Here is an 18053-nt window from a genome sequence, read left to right as displayed (position 1 = left end):
CTGGTAAGTTTTATCCTGCAATCCATGTACTAGTTTAGTACCTCTTCTCTGAACTCTCTCTAGAGTATCTATATCCTTCTGGAGATATGGTCTCCAGTACTGAGCACAATACTCCAAATGAGGTCTCTCTAGTGCTCTGTAGAGCGGCATGAGCACCTCCCTCTTTCTACTAGTAATGCGTCTCCCTATACACCCAAGCATTCTGCTAGCATTTCCTGCTGCTCTATGACATTGTCTGCCTACCTTTAAAGGGTTTCTACCACCAGAAATACCGTTATGTAGCTGACTGAGATTAGCGATGCGCTAATGTCAGCACTACATAACAGTATGTTTCTAACATTCGTCCCTGCAGCCATTTTTGTAAAAAAAGAAGCACTTTTATTATATGCTAATGAGCCTCTAGGTGCTATGTGGGCGTAAAATCAGCACCTAGAGGCTCCGTCCACTCACGCTTTATCCCGCCCAGGTCCCCTGTTCTGCCTGCCAAGCTCCTCTTGATTGATGCCACGGTCCACAGCATCGTTGACGAAATCCCGCGCCTGGGCCGTTCACTTCTGTCTTCGGCGCAGGCGCAGTGAGTGAATGATGCGCTCCTGGTGCCGGATTCCTCACTGCGCCTGCGCCAACCACGACACAGTGAGGAAGCCGGCATCAGGAGAGCGGCCTTCACTCACTGCGCCTGCTCTGAAGACAGAAGTGAATGACGCAGGTGCGGGTTTTCGTCAACGATGCGGTGGACCGTGGCATCAATCAAGAGGAGAGGCGCGGGCAGAACAGGGGACCCGGGCGGGATAAAGCGTGAGTGGACGGAGCCTCTAGGTGCTGATTTTACGCCCACATAGCACCTAATGTTGCACTTATCAACATTAAATTTTAGTTGCCAGATTTTTGACCATTCCTCTAGTTTTCTTGAATCCTTTTCCATTTGCAAAAAGACACACCTTACCATCGAGGTCTTCTGCAATTTCGCTGATAAAAATATTAAACAATATGGGTCCCAGAAGAGTACCGCTCTGGTAACAAGACCATGGTCTGAATATACTCCATTGACTACAACCCTCTGTTGTCTGTCCCTCAGCAACTGCCTAATCCATTCAACAATATGGGAGTCCAAGCACAAAGACTGCAATTTATTGATAAGCCTTCTATGTGGGACAGTATCAAAAGCCTTACTAAAGTCTAGATAAGCGATGTCTACTGTACCTTCGCCATCTATTATTTTAGTCACCCAATCAAAAAATCAATATGATTAGTTTGACATGATCTCCCTGAAGTAAACCCATGCTATTTTTCATCTTTCAATCCATGGGATTTTAGATGTTCCACAATCCTCTCCTTAAGTATGGTTTCCATTCATTTCCCCACTAATGATGTCAGGCTTACTGGCCTATAGTTGCCCGATTCCTCCCTACTACCTTTCTTGTGAATGGGCACAACATTTGCTAATTTCCAATCTTTTGGGATGACTCCTGTTACCAGTGATTGGTTAAATAAATCTGTTAATGGTTTTGCTAGTTCACAGCTAAGCTCTTTTAATATCTTTGGGTGTATTCCATCAGGCCCCTGTGACTTATTTGTATCAATTTTAGAAAGCTGACTTAGAACTGCTTCCTCTGTAAAGACACATGCATCAAAAGATTAATTTAGTCTTCCTCCCTAAACTGAGGTCCTTTTCCTTCATTTTCCTTGGTAAAAACTGAACAGAAGTATTCATTGAGGCAGTCAGCTAGTTCTTTATCTTCTTCCATATACCTTCCTTTTGTTTTTAATTGGGTAATTCCTTGTTTTAGTTTCTTTTTTTTCATTTATGTATCTGAAGAATGTCTTATCACCTTTTTTCACTGACTGAGCTAATTTCTCTTCTGCCTGTGCTTTAGAAGCTCTTATAACTTGCTTGGCCTCTCTCTGCCTAATCTTATAAATTTCCCTGTCATCCTCGTTTTTTTTTTTTTTTTTATAATTACTAAATGATATCTTTTTGTTTTTAATGATTTTGGCCACTTCTGCTGAGTATCACAGTGGTCTCTTCCTTTTTTTGCTTTTATTGACAAGCCTAATGCAATTATCTGTTGCCTTCAATAGTGCCACTTTTAAGTAGTCCCATTTCTCCTGGACTCCATTGAAACTGTTCCAATCTGATAGGGACTCGTATACCACTAATCAAATTTTAGAAAAGTCTGTTTTTCTAAAATCTAAAACTTTTGTTTTTGTGTGGTGTGACTCAGTCACTGTACTTATAGTAAACCACACTGACTGGTGATCACTAGATCCCAAGCTTTCCCCTACAGTAATATCAGATACCAAATTCCCATTTGTGAATACTAAATCTAAAATTGCCTCCTTCCAGGTTGGCTCCTCCACTACCTGCTGTAGAGATAATCCCAGTAGGGAATTTAGAATATCTGTACTCCTGGCAGAACTAGCTATTTTGGTTTTCCAGTTTACATCAGGAAGATTAAAGTCTCCCATAATAGCCTGCCAGCTATGGAAGCCTATGAGGCCAATAGTCATTATAAGGCTACATGCACATGAACGTATTTTGTTTCCGTGTCCGCTCCGTTTCCGGATAATGCAAAAAATGCGGACAACACACTGTGTGCTGTCCGCATCAGTATGTCCATTCCGTAGCCCCACAAAAAAAATGGAACATGTCCTATTCTTGTCCGTTTTGCGGACAAGGATAGGGATTGTTACAATGGATCCGCAAAAAAACGGATGACATGCGGACCGCAAAACACATACGGTCGTGTGCATGTAGCCTAATACTGACAGTTCCAATGCAGTACGATAGAACATGTATTGTACGGCATTTTAAATGGGTTTAGAACCCCCAAATTGAAGTCCCATAGTGGGACAAACATAAAATTAAACAACAAAAACAAAAAAGTGTTTTATAAACAATAATAAATAAAAGTTTCAAATTAAAAAGTGCCCCTTTCTCCTCATCAAGTCATTTACAATTGAAAAAAATAGACATATTAGCATATTAGATATTGGCAAATCTGTACGACTATCTCTATATCTACCCAAAATGGTACGAAAAAAAAACTCCAACTAAGGCCTCATGCACACGACCGTTCCGTTTTTGCGGTCTGCAAACCGCGGATCCGCAAAAAACGGAAGCCGCCTGTGTGCTCTCCGCAATTTGCGGAAAGGAATGGGCGGCCCATTGTAGAAATGGACAAGTATAGGACAAGAATAGGACAAGAATAGGACATGCTATATTTTTTTTTTTTGCGGGACCACGGAACAGAGCAACGGATGCGGACAGCACACGGAGTGCTGTCCGCATCTTTTGCGGCCCCATTGAAGTGAATGGGTCCGCACCCGAGCCACAAAAAATGCAGCTCAGATGCGGACCACAACAACGGCCGTGTGCATGAGGCCTAATCCTGCAAAAATAAACCCCAGCACAAGGCAATCCCTAGGGGAAAAAAAATATGGTTTAAAAAAATAGCTACACATTTTTTTCTTTTAAAAAGTGCTTTTATTGTGAAAAAAATAAAAAAATTACCAGCTTTATAAAAATCACATGATCTAGGTCATCAGGTGAACACCATAAAAAAAAATTTAAACGGTGCCAGAACAGCCTTACCTTGGTCACATTGCCTCACAAAAAGCATAATATAGAGGGATCAAAAAATACCGTATTTTTCGCTTTATAGGACGCACCTGATGATAAGACGCACTTAGGTTTTTGAGGAGGAAAATAAGAAAAATATATATTTTGAACCAAAAGGTGTGCTTTTGGTGGGGTTTGAACTAAGGGTGGTCTGTGGATGACACTATTATGGGGGATCTGTGGATGACACTGTTATGGGGATCTGTGGATCACACACTGATATTGGGAGATCTGCGGATGACGCACTGTTATGGGGGATCTGTGGATGACGCACTGTTATGGGGGATCTGTGGATGACGCACTGTTATGGGAGATCTGTGGATGACGCACTGTTATGGGGGATCTGTGGATGATACTGTTATGGGGGATCTGTGGATGACACTATTATGGTGGATGTGTGGATGACACACATATAGCATCTTATGCTGGTCCCCTTAGGGCCCTATGTGTTATAGTATAACATTATTAATGTGTCCCCTCATGTCCCTGTGTGAATAGTGACCCCATTACATCAGGCCCCGTTCATAGCAGTCTTTACATGAAAAAAATGATCAAAAATTTGTATGCACCCCAAAACAGAACCAATGATAATAGCAACTCTTGCCGCATAAAAATAACCCCCCATACAGCTCCAAAGAGAGAAAAATAAAAAACATATGGTTCTGAGAAAAAGGCTGTACTGGTACCACACAGACAGTTGAAAAGCAAAATGGCACCTGTAAACCAATCCATCAAAATCTGCACTGCAAAATCAAAAAGGTGGTCTTTCCCTTCTGAACCCTGCAGCGTACCCAAATAGCAATTTATGTCCACGTTTTCATTTGTTCCCAGTAGAACCTGCCTAACAGTTTAAAAGGTGCAGGGTGTCTCCGAAGGCACCAGCTGGACACAGGATATTGGGCACTGAAATGCCATATCTGTGGAAAACTTGCAATTATCATTCATTTTTGCAAAACACCTATGAGGTCAAAATGCTCACTTCACCCCCAGTGCTCCAGACTAAAGAAAATATCAAGGAGCCATTGTCTCCTAACCTGAAAAATTTAGGAGCCAAATGAAATTTTTAGTCTACTTTTTACACTAGCGTTTTGGCTTTCAGTTTGTGAGATCCGTTCAGGGCTCTCACAAGCGGTCCAAAACGGATCAGTTTTGCCCTAATGCATTCTGAATGGAAAAGGATCCGCTCAGAATGCATCAGTTTGCCTCCGTTCAGTCACCATTCCACTCTGGAGGCGGACACCAAAACACTGCCTGCAGCGTTTTGCTGTCCGCCTGACGAAGCGGAGCCAATCCGTCCTGGCACACAATGTAAGTCAATGGAGACGGATCCGAGTTCTCTGACACAATCTGGCACAATAGAAAATGGATCCGTCCCCCATTGACATTCAATGGAGTTCATGACGGATCCGTCATGGCTATAGCAGACATAATACAACCGGATCCGTTCATGACGGATGCATGCGGTTGTATTATTGTAACAGAAGCGTTTTTGCAGATCCACAACGTTTTTGCAGATGACGGATCCACAAAAAACGCTAGTGTGAAAGTAGCCTTAGTCGCCAAATTTAAAATGCATATAATTATGGTATAATAAAAATAAATAAAAATGACGTGTCTTACCTTGTGTAGTTGCCCATTTGTCTCTCCGTTTGATTCGTTCTTCTAACCCCATCAATCGTGAGACTCTTGAGGGATTGAGGATATCCCCCCTCTACAGAGACCGCTCTCCGTGCATCCCCATCTCTACACAGACCGCTCTCCATGCATCCCCCCTTCTACACAGACCGCTCTCTATACATCCCCCCTCTACACAGACCGCTCTCCGTGCATCCCCCTTTCTACACAGACCGCTCTCCATACATCCCTCCCTCTACACAGAGCGCTCTTTATACATCCCCCCTCTACAGACCGTCCTCCGTGCATCCCCCTCTCTACACAGACCGCTCTCCGTGCATCCCCCCTTCTACACAGACCGCTCTCCATACATCCCTCCCTCTACACAGAGCGCTCTATATACATCCCCCTCTCTACACAGAGCGCTCTTTATACATCCCCCTCTACAAAGACCACTCTCCATACATCCCTCCCTCTACACAGAGCGCTCTATATACATCCCCCCTCTACACAGACCGCTCTCCGTGCATCCCCCCTTCTACACAGACCGCTCTCCATACATCCCTCCCTCTACACAGAGCGCTCTATATACATCCCCCTCTCTACACAGAGCGCTCTTTATACATCCCCCCTCTACAAAGACCGTTCTCCATACATCCCTCCCTCTACACAGAGCGCTCTATATACATCCCCCCTCTCTACACAGATTGCTCTTTATACATCCCCCCTCTACACAGACCACTCTGCATACATCCCTCCCTCTACACAGAGCGCTCTTTATACATCCCCCCCTCTCTACACAGACCGCTCTTTATACATCCCCCCTCTACACAGACCGCTCTCCATACATCCCTCCCTCTACACAGAATGCTCTTTATACATCCCCCCTCTACACAGACCACTCTCTGTGCATCCCCCTTTCTACACAGAGCGCTCTCCATACATCCCTCCCTCTACACAGACCGCTCTCCATACATCCCTCCCTCTACACAGAGAGCTCTTTATACATCCCCCTCTACACAGAGCGTTCTCTGTGCATCCCCCTCTCTACACAGACCGCTCTCCGTGCATCCCCCTCTCTACACAGACCGCTCTCCGTGCATCCCCCCTTCTACACAGACCGCTCTCCATGCATTCCTCCCTCTACACAGAGCGCTCTATATACATCCCCCTCTCTACACAGAGCGCTCTTTATACATCCCCCCTCTACAAAGACCGCTCTCCATACATCCCTCCCTCTACACAGAGCGCTCTATATACATCCCCCCTCTCTACACAGAGCGCTCTTTATACATCCCCCCTCTACACAGACCGCTCTGCATACATCCCTCCCTCTACACAGAGCGCTCTTTATACATCCCCCCCTCTCTACACAGAGCGCTCTTTATACATCCCCCCTCTACACAGACCGCTCTCCATACATCCCTCCCTCTACACAGAATGCTCTTTATACATCCCCCCTCTACACAGACCACTCTCTGTGCATCCCCCTTTCTACACAGAGCGCTCTCCATACATCCCTCCCTCTACACAGACCGTTCTCCATACATCTCTCCCTCTACACAGAGCGCTCTTTATACATCCCCCTCTACACAGAGCATTCTCTGTGCATCCCCCTCTCTACACAGACCGCTCTCCGTGCATCCCCCTCTCTACACAGACCGCTCTCCGTGCATCCTCCTTTCTACACAGACCGCTCTCCAAACATCCCTCCCTCTACACAGAGCGCTCTATATACATCCCCCCTCTACACAGTCCGCTCTCTGTGCATCCCCCTTTCTACACAGAGCGCTCTCCATACATCCCCCCCTCTACACAGATCGCTCTCTGTAAACCCCCCCCCACAATCTGCTTCCTAGGATCTTTTCATCCCTTGTCCTATTCAACCTAATAGAGCTCTATTAGGGTGAATAGGACTTCACACACTCCCTGCTGCCCTGTGCATAGTACACACAGCAGCGGGGGATTACCATGGCAACCAGGGCTTCAGTAGCGTCCTGGCTGCCATGGTAACCGATCGGAGCCCCACGATTACACTGCTGGGGCTCCGATCAGAAAATACCACTGCACCACCAATGAAGAGGGGAGGGGAGAGGACCCTGTGGCCACTGCCACCAATGAATATAACAATGGGGGGGCGCTTGTGGCCAGTGCGCCACCATTGATTTTAATGGTTATAATACTGGGTGGGGGTTTGGGGGCGCACTGCGCCACCAATGATTATACTTTATAATACTGGGGTTGGGGGGGGCGCACTGCGCCACCAATGAATATAATTATTACATTAATTTAAGTGCAGGCAGTGGGTGCCGGCAGCGGTATCACATACCCAGCACCCGCCCTCTATGACATGGCACTGTGATCCCCGGCAATTAACCCCTCAGGTGCCGTACCTGAGGAGTTAATTGCCGGGGATTGCATCGCCATGTCAGAGGGCGGGTATGTGATACCGCTGCCGGCACCCGCTGCCTACACTTAAATGGATGTGTTAATTATATTCATTGGTGGCGCAGTGGTCACAGTCCCTCCCCTCCTCCACCCTGCTATCAGTTCACCAAGGCAGCAGCGGCAGCAGCACAGGGGGGAGGGAGGGACTGACTCCTTCTCCCCTGTACTGCTGAGGAGAACATGGCGCGCGCTGAGAGCGGCGCGCGCCATGTTCTCAAACAGATACTAGGCTGCGCAGGAGCGCAGCCTAGTATCGTTAAATAGTAAGACCCGGTATGCTCTTCAGCTGCAGCGCTGAGTGCGGTCCACTCACAAATGGCGACAAGCGCTGACCCCTTAATAAATACCTTGAGGGGTGTAGTTTCCAATATGGGGTCATTTCTCAGGGGTTCCATCTATTATTTCACCCCAGACCCTCTACAGTTATCAGCACAAGATGTGTAAATCACAAATGGGCATCAAATGCTTATGGTGCTCTTTTACCTCTGAGCCCTGGTGTATGTCCAGGCAAAAGATTAGGGCCACATGTAGGGTGTTTATAAAATCAGGAAGCACGGCATAATAACAGGGCTGACGTTGCACACTGACATCCACTGGATACAACATATTGGGCACTGAAATGGCATATCTGTGTAAATTGCAATTTTCACTCTTGTTTGTATGATCTGCTGTGAATTAAAGGGCTTCTGTCACCCCCCAACCCCCAATTTTCAGTTTTTGACTTATTATATTTGTTAATGTAAGCAGATTCCATATATGCCCCTCTTACCTCGGGCAGTCCAGTAATTACAGTAAAAAAATATACTTTTATTATATGTAAATTTCTTCACTACCAGGAAGTTGGGCGGACTTGCTGGTAGCCGCCGCATCCTTTGTTTGAAAAAACGCCCCCTCCTCCACTTGATTGACAGGGCCAGCAAGCGCTCCCCTCCTCTCGCTGGCCCTGCCTGCAGCCTCAAATCCCGCGCCTGCGCCGTACCGGTCGTCATTCGGCGCAGGCGCTCTGAGAGAAGGACGGCCGCTCCTTCCTCAGTGCGCCTGCGCCGATGATTTCAGCCCTACACCTCGAAGAGAGGTCTTCTCTTCCGGGTGTAGGGCTGACGTCATCGGCCCTGTCAATCAAGTGGAGGAGGGGGCGTTTTTTCAAACAGAGGATGCGGCGGCTACCAGCAAGTCCGCCCAACTTGCTGGTAGTGAAGAAATTTTCATATAATAAAAGTACGTTTTTTACTGTAATTACTGCACAGCCCGAGGTAAGAGGGGCATATATGGAATCTGCTTACATGAACAAATATAATAAGTCAAAAACAGAAAATTGGGGGTTGGGGGGTGACAGAAGCCCTTTAATTTTTACATAACACCTGTGGGGTCAAAATGCTCACTACACCCATTAGTAAATACTGTGAGGGGTATGTTCCCATACAGCAATTTACAAGTATCTGGGGGGGAGGGGGGGGGGGGGAAGGTTGCTGGAGAAAATGGGTAACTCATTGTGGGGTGGATTTTCTCCTGTTACCCCTTGTGAAAATGAAAAATTTGGGCCTAAACCAACATTTTATTGTAAAAATTTCCATTTTTTATTTATACAGCCAAATGTTTCTAAATTCTATGAAACGCCTGTTAGACCTAAGTAGTCACTACACTCAATGAAAAATTCCTTGGCGGATGTACCGTAGCTATATTAAAAAATTAGATTAAAAAATTCTAAACCTTATAACATCTTTAAAAAATTGGACACTCTTCGATGGCCGGGACCATGGGAGTGCACATAGACTAGTGCTTTTTCCTATATTGTGCAAGTACGACCACCACTGATTGATTGTAGGGTGGTCTGTAACCATGGAAATGAGCAGTATATAATGTGATAGAAAAATGAATCCAGCCAGCAAAAAAAGCGATATGGACAATCACAATACATTAGTAAGTGCCTTATATTAACTTTCTCGATAAATGCCACTTACTGAAGTGAGACAATCCCTTTAATTGCAAATCCGCAGTACACAGAACAAACAACATATATATTGAAAGTTTTTTTTTTTTTTATGACATCCCAGGAATATCTCTTTTATCAATATGGCACATACATAAAACGTACATAAGAGGCCATTTTTATCAAATTAGCATAGAGAACTAAGATATCAGCTTTACCAGATACAGCAACATAACTCTGAATACGTTATGAGGATAATGAGAGCCAGATTATAGTGGCAGCACAATAAATCCAATAAAATACTAACATTAAAAATTTAAATCTACAACATCCAAGCAAATAATTCCTTTTATATAAGACCAAAACAATATAAAACTTACTTATACAAAATATATATATATATATTTTTTATCATTTTTATTATTCAATAAGATAATACAAAATATGAAATTTCAGACAAAACATAATATATTTTACATCCTATATCTATAACCCACCCCCAACCCAGCATACCCAAGAGAGAGAAAGAGAGAAAAAAAAAAAAAACACACACCGAAACATTATGTATTATTATTTAACCAGCAATTCCAAAGTTTAAAAAACAAAACCATTTTTCCCGTATTATCATGTATTATTTTCTCCATCTTTATAATATGGTCCACCGCTCTCTTCCACTCTATCACAGGGGGGGGGGGGGGGGGTTCTTTTTTAATCCATCCTTTTAAAATGAGGAGTCCTGTCTGAAACAATAATTTTACAAAGTACCGTATTTTTCGCCCCATAAGACGCACTTTTCCCTCCCAAAAGTGGGGGAAAAATGCCCCTGCGTCTTATGGGGCAAATGCTGCCATTTTACATCGCAGTCTGAGATGCTTCAGCATTGCAGATTGCAATGTATCAGCTGGAGGGGGGAGGAAGGAGGGGCCGGTGTCATGCAAATGCGGCGGGGCCGTGCGGTCACTGTACTCTGGCCCCGCCTCTCACTCACTTCCTTAATGCCTAAACCTTTTATAATAATGACTTTAATTAAAGTTCCGATCCCCAGCCCCATCTGTACTACTTACTAAATGTCCTGTAGTAGGCAGAGCAGAGCGGGCGGCCGGCCGTAACTCACTGATGTCACGTGCCTGCGCCGCCTACGTCATTCATAAAGTAGGCGGCGCAGGCACGTGACATCAGTGAGTTACGGCCGGCCGCCCGCCCTGCTCTGCCTGCTACAGGACATTTAGCAAGTAGTACAGATGGGGCTGGGGATTGGAACTTCAATTAAAGTTATTATTATAAAAGGTTTAGGCAATAAAGCAGTGAGTGAGCGGCGGGGCCGGAGTACAGTGACCGCACCGGCCCCGCCGCATTTGCATGCCACCGGCCCCTCCCACAGGTTTAGCTCCGGTATATTAGGGCATCTGTGGATGCCACTATTATGGGGTTGGGGATATGTGGATGGCACTGTTATGGGGTGGGGGATCTGTGGGTGACACATATATAGCAGTGCCATCCACAGATCCACCCCCCATAACAGTGCCATCTACAGATCCCCCTCCATAACAGTGCCATCCACAGATCACCCCCCCATAACAGTGCCATCCACAGATCACCCCCCCATAACAGTGCCATCCACAGATCACCCCCCCATAACAGTGCCATCCACAGATCCCCCCATAACAGTACCATCCACAGATCCCCCCATAACAGTGCCACCCACAGATCCCCCATAACAGTGCCATCCACAGATCCCCCATAGTAGTGTCATGCACAGACCACCATTAGTTCAAAACCCACCAAAAGCACACCTTTTGGTTAAAAATATATATTTTTCTTATTTTCCTCCTCAAAAACCTAGGTGCGTCTTATGGGCTGGTGCATCTTATAGGGCGAAAAATACGGTATTTGTTTTTCCATTTTTGAGATCCGCAAATGCCTCATACCTCCCAATATACAAGCCAATGGATCTCCCTCTATTTGTACTCATGATAATCTTTTTGATAATGAACGCTATCTCTGACCAATATCGGAACAATTTAGGACATCTCCATACCAGATGGAAAAGGCCTGCTTGCTCCCCACCACTTCTGGGACATTCATCTGTGGGCTTTATATCCATCTTTTTAAGTAGTATAGGAGATTGATATAACCTATTAATAGAAAAAAAAAAAGAGAAACCCCAAGTGAGGCCCTCATTGAGACCATGGGTCTATTCCTCAATACATCCTCCCACTGTTCCTCTGATATTCCCACAATATCTTTTTCCCATTTTTCTTTTGCCACTATGATAATCTTACTTTGTTTAACTTTCAACAATAACCTATATTTTCTTGAAACAGAACCTTTTACCTTTCTATGATCAAGAAGTTGATTAATAATCTCCATGGAGGCCTTTTTATATTGCTGGGAGTCTGCTAGTGATGAATTAATTGTCTCTCTTAATTGTAGATTGAAAGATATTTGTAGATAATTGTAGATATGAAAAATTCTTTATTCGGAATCCCAAATTCTTTTTTAAGTGTTTCAAAATCTTTTAATAAATCCCCAACAAACAATTGAACCAACAAATGAATACCCTTATTTTCCCAATTTACAGTGTTTAATTTTCTGTATTTCTCACAAATTAATATTTTTCCATATAGGAGTGAAATCTGTATATCCTTTAATGTACATGATTGTTTTAATCGCTCTCCAAATGTGATCCATTAATTTAAAAAGATAATTATCAGTATTTATACTTCCCAATATTCCCGACTCCAATACCTCCTAAGTTGATTCTCCTTCCAACCCAATTTCTTCACGTGCCAATACAAAATAGGTGACATATTACCCTCGTGCAAAAAACCTAACTGGTGCAACTAAAAAATATATATACCAATTTGGAAGTGCCATTTTCCCCGCTTTAACCGGTAACTGTAGAATCTCTAACCTTATCCTTTGATTCCCCTCTTTCCAAATAAAATCCCTCATTAACCTATCCAAACAAGTGAAAATCTTACTTAGTAACCATACAGGAGCACATTGGAGTACATAAAGAATCTTAGGGAGAAAAAACATCTTTATCAAATTAATTCGCCCCATCATAGATAATGGTAGCCTTTTCCAGATGTGTATTTTCTTTTTCAAGTTATCTAAAAGAGGGTACACGTGCAACCTAACATATTCCGTCAGATCCCTTGCAATATTTATTCCCAAATACTTAAAATTACTTTTCCTATCCACCACATGAACATCAAAGATCCTCGCACCTAGCCCATCCCCTAATAACATCAAGTGAAATTTTTCCCAATTTATTTTGAGTCCCGAATAATATCCAAATCTGTCAATCATATCCATCACTTTGACCCTCTCCTCATCTAGATTTGCCAAAAACAATAAGATATCCGCATATAGCATTATTTTCTCCCTTGCATTACCGTATTGGAATCCCTCAATACCATCATTCTCTCTAATAATTATTGCTAATGGTTCTATTGCAATTGCAAAGAGCAGCGGCGATAGAGGACATCCCTGCCTGGTGCCCCTAAAAAGGGCAAAAGGCAGGGACATCACCCCATTCACAGCCACCCTTGCTCTAGGGTGTAAATAAATTTGATCCAGCCTATAAAAGACTCCCCAAACCCAAAGTGTCTTAGAACCTCCCACAAATATTCCTACTCTATGCAATCAAAAGCCTTACTTGCATCTAGTGATAATATGGCTTTTTTACAATTTTTATCTTTATTTCCTTCTATATTCATAAATAATCTTCTGATATTGGAATATACCGATCGCCCAGGAATAAACCCTGTTTGATCCTCATTTATTATTGTTTTTATTACTTTTGTTAACCTATTTGCCAATACCTTAGCTAGCAACTTAATATCAGTATTTAGCAATGAAATGGGTCTATACGACTCTGGTTTTAACGGGTCCTTTTCAGCTTTAGGGATCAATACTACTGTGGCTTCTTCAATTGATTCAGGCAATTTTCTTGATCTCTTGGCCTTAATAAGGGTCTCCATTAGTTCCAGGAGAAGGACTGAACTAAGTATGTTGTACACCTCAAATGGAAGCCCATCCCCTCCCATTGCTTTTTTATCTTTGGTTGAGTTTAGGGCTCTCAATAATTTATCCATCTGAATATTATCATCCAACTGAATCTTATGAACTTCAGCAAGCTTCCTGAAGGGAATATTATCCCAAAATTGATACAACTCTTCTTTTTTGTAACCAATTTTAGATTTGTAGAGTTCTTTAAAGTATTTACTAAATACAGAACTAATCTGTTCCGGAGATTTAACTATTTGTCTACTATTATTTTTAGTGGGCCTATCCAACTTATTTTTTTTGTTGATTAGTAACTGTGTTTGCCAAAAGCTTACCAACTTTTCCCCCCTCTGCAAAAGACCTAACCTACTTGAAAAACAGAGATGCTTGAGTTCTTTCCAGAGGTGTTTCTTTAACCATTTCATTTTTTCCCAATTTCTCAAATTTTCCACTGAGGGGTCTTCTGCACATAATTTTTGGGCATCAGTTAATTTCTGTTCTAAACTCTGTATTCTACCATTAACTTTTTTTTAAAGTTAATTATTTTCTTATATAATATTCCCCTCAGGAATGCCTTTGCAGCATCCCAGATCCATTGCTTATTAGCGGAATCTCTATTATCTCCTTAATACAGTTGTTATCATTTAACAAATGAAACCAGTGAGGATTAAATGTAAAAACCCTAGAGATCTGTTTTTTCAAGGACCCAAGCTCCATTGCAATTGCGCAATGATCTGACAAACACAGGAACGTACTTAATACTTATTTCATTCCTTTCCAACAATTTTCGGTTACCAAGGATCACATTTATCCTAGACCAGGACTGATGCATCTTTGAGGAGCAGAAAAATACCTTTCCTTCAGGGTTATATAAGCACCAAATATCTATCCAATCAAATTCCAATAACAACCCAGCGAAGTTAGTATTATAATATAAATTTTTACCCTTAGATAGTCTATCTATACGTGGGTCCATAACTGTATTATAATCCCCCGCTGCCAATAATACACAATCTTGTCTTGCGGTCATATAATTAGACAACTCATATAGTACATGTGTAGGATATAGCTGGGTGCTACTTTGCCCAGATTGCAGGCTGTAAGCCCAGGAGAGGCATGTTAGAGTAGGCTCCATCTGATTAGAAGCCACCTTGTCGTCCGGTAGATGGGCAGCTATTTTTTATTCAGTATTTGCTTATATCTTTGTGCAATTGACTAGCAGTGTGCTGTTACCTGTAGTTCTACTAATTCCATTGTGTTTCAGCCAAGGTAGCGTGCACCTGCATTCTCAAATTTACTTATGGAGGTGCTGGTTCGTTTGTTTTTCTTCCCAACTCATATAGTATGTCAGGTTTATATGGAGGTGGTATATATTTGCTATTATCATCAATATGTCATTAACTCTGCAATGAAGGAAGAGGTATCTGCCGCCACCATCTGCCTTATATGAAGTAGACTCAAAATTAGAATTATTAAGAACTAATATAGAAACTTCCCTTGAATATGATGTATATACTGAATGAAAGAATGCTCCAATTCATCTGTTGTCCAAACAATTTAACAATTTATCCATACGTGTTTCCTGAAGGCAGATGATGGCCGGCAAATAGCTCCCCAACCAGTCAAAAAAAGCTAATCTTTTCAACCTTTCTCTTAACCTGCGTAAATTAACAGAATAATTCTTAGCATTCAAAGAAAGAAAAAAACAACACCCCACTCTCTCTCTCGGAAAAACATAATCCCTCCCCCCAACCAATCCCCCCATTTTTCTCCCCATTCTATACAGAGAACCCCATTAACATGCATGATGTACTCCATACGCCCCCCACCCCGCCTCTAAAATAATTATGATGATAATTACTACTTTTAATGCAGGCTCTTTAAATCTGCCCATTCACATGCTTCTTTAGGGAACTGAAAAAAATACGATTTTATCCCGATATACCACCCAGAGTTTAGCTGGAAAAAACAAACTATATTTTACCCCTGCCTGCCTCCATCTCTTTTTTATGTCATTATATTTTTTCCTTTGAGTGCTGGTAGTTATTGAAAAATCTGGGTATACTCTTATTTTTGTCCCATCTATTTGAAACTTCTCAGAGGCTCCAACCTCTTTCCACACAGCCTCCCAATCTCTATAGGATACGAACTTAGTCGATATTGTTCTTGGATATTCCCCCGGATTTCTGCTTTGACTGTGCGCTCTCTCAATAGCTCGGGAACTCAACACCATCTCAGATTTACAATTCTCCAGTATCCATTTTTCCATAAAGCCGACACAATCTGAACCTTCCTTTCCCTCAGGTATTCCCACCCATCTCAGATTTTTTTCTTCTTGCTCGGTCTTCTAAATCTATTAGCTTATTTTCCATTTTGTCTCTGTCTTGATTCTAATCCAACACCCCCAGCTGAATGCCTGTTAGCATTATTAGTATTAGTTCCATGTTGGTCCTCTCTTTTTTTTGGCGGCATTTTCAACAGGGATAATTAGACACAAATACAAAGTCCAAGTCTGTTAATAGATAAACTGGTGAGTCCAAAATTAATACACCAATAATAGGATGGCATGTTAGAAGATGTTAACAGTAATTTATGGAGGGGTCTCGGTCCCAAATCTGAGTTAGTATCTCCACGGTTAGGGGGTGAGGGTAGAAAGTTATTTAAGTCCAAGCACAGTAAATAGAGGAGGGTAACCAGATATGATAAGACAGTCAAATAAGAGATTAGAAAACAGATATGATCTCTTTCTTGCTCACATACAAAGATAACTTTGTCACAGCTCCCTCTTCAAACATATATTCCTCCTCTCTTCCCTTAAAAAAGCTCCCCCACCGCTAGCAGGAAAATCTTGCTGAGGGCTATCAGCCCCGCTCTCACCCATCCTCCTGAGAAGAAACCAAGTGCCAGCTGCAGTACCTCCAGATTGCCAGTTTCAGTAATTGCCATCCAGAGCCCACCAGTATGGCAGAAACATGCAGGAGACCGGGAGAGACAGAGACACAGGAGACCGGGACAGACCAAATCACAGGAGACCGGGACAGACCAGATCACAGGAGACCGGGACAGAGCGAGCCTCACCGACTCACACACACAGCATCCCCATCGCCGTCTTTCCCCTGGCTGGACTACGTGAGCGGGCCGCGCACTTGAGTTCACGGAGGCAAGGGAGGGGACGGAGCTAGCGTCACAGCCATGCTCCTCCATCATTAGGTCATTGTATTCTTTATATATAGACACTGCACAGTACCATATCTCTTGTCCTTGATACTGGGTGTAATTCTCAGTATTTGCTCTTATTATATATATATATATATATATATATATATATACACAGTGGGATGCGAAAGTTTGGGCAACCTTGTTAATCGTCATGATTTTCCTGTATAAATCGTTGGTTGTTACGATAAAAAATGTCAGTTAAATATATCATATAGGAGACACACACAGTGATATTTGAGAAGTGAAATTAAGTTTATTGGATTTACAGAAAGTGTGCTATAATTGTTTAAACAAAATTAGGCAGGTGCATAAATTTGGGCACTGTTGTCATTTTATTGATTCCAAAACCTTTAGAACTAATTATTGGAACTCAAATTGGCTTGGTAAGCTCAGTGACCCCTGACCTACATACACAGGTGAATCCAATTATGAGAAAGAGTATTTAAGGGGGTCAATTGTAAGTTTTCCTCCTCTTTTAATTTTCTCTGAAGAGTAGCAACATGGAGGTCTCAAAACAACTCTCAAATGACCTGAAGACAAAGATTGTTCACCATCATGGTTTAGGGGAAGGATACAGAAAGCTGTCTCAGAGATTTCAGCTGTCTGTTTCCACAGTTAGGAACATATTGAGGAAATGGAAGATCACAGGTTCAGTTCAAGTTAAGGCTCGAAGTGGCAGACCAAGAAAAATCTCGGATAGACAGAAGCGATGAATGGGGAGAACAGTCAGAGTCAACCCACAGACCAGCACAAAAGACCTACAACATCATCTTGCTGCAGATGGAGTCACTGTGCATCGTTCAACCATTCGGCGCACTTTACACAAGGAGATGCTGTATGCGAGAGTGATGCAGAGGAAGCCTTTTCTCCGCCCACAGCACAAAAAGTGCCGCTTGAGGTGGGCTAAAGCACATTTGGACAAGCCAGCTTCATTTTGGAATAAGGTGCTGTGGACTGATGAAACTAAAATTGAGTTATTTGGCCATAACAAGGGGCGTTATGCATGGAGGAAAAAGAACACAGCATTCCAAGAAAAACACTTGCTACCTACAGTAAAATATGGTGGTGGTTCCATCATGCTGTGGGGCTGTGTGGCCAGTGCAGGGACTGGGAATCTTGTCAAAGTTGAGGGACGCATGGATTCCACTCAGTATCAGCAGATTCTGGAGACCAATGTCCAGGAATCAGTGACAAAGCTGAAGCTGC

The sequence above is a fragment of the Bufo bufo genome, chromosome 10 (assembly GCF_905171765.1).
Source record: "Bufo bufo chromosome 10, aBufBuf1.1, whole genome shotgun sequence".
NCBI classification, from domain to species: Eukaryota; Metazoa; Chordata; class Amphibia; order Anura; family Bufonidae; genus Bufo; species Bufo bufo.
The sequence above is the reverse complement of the archived record's forward strand: the minus strand, read 5'-3'. Positions refer to the sequence as shown.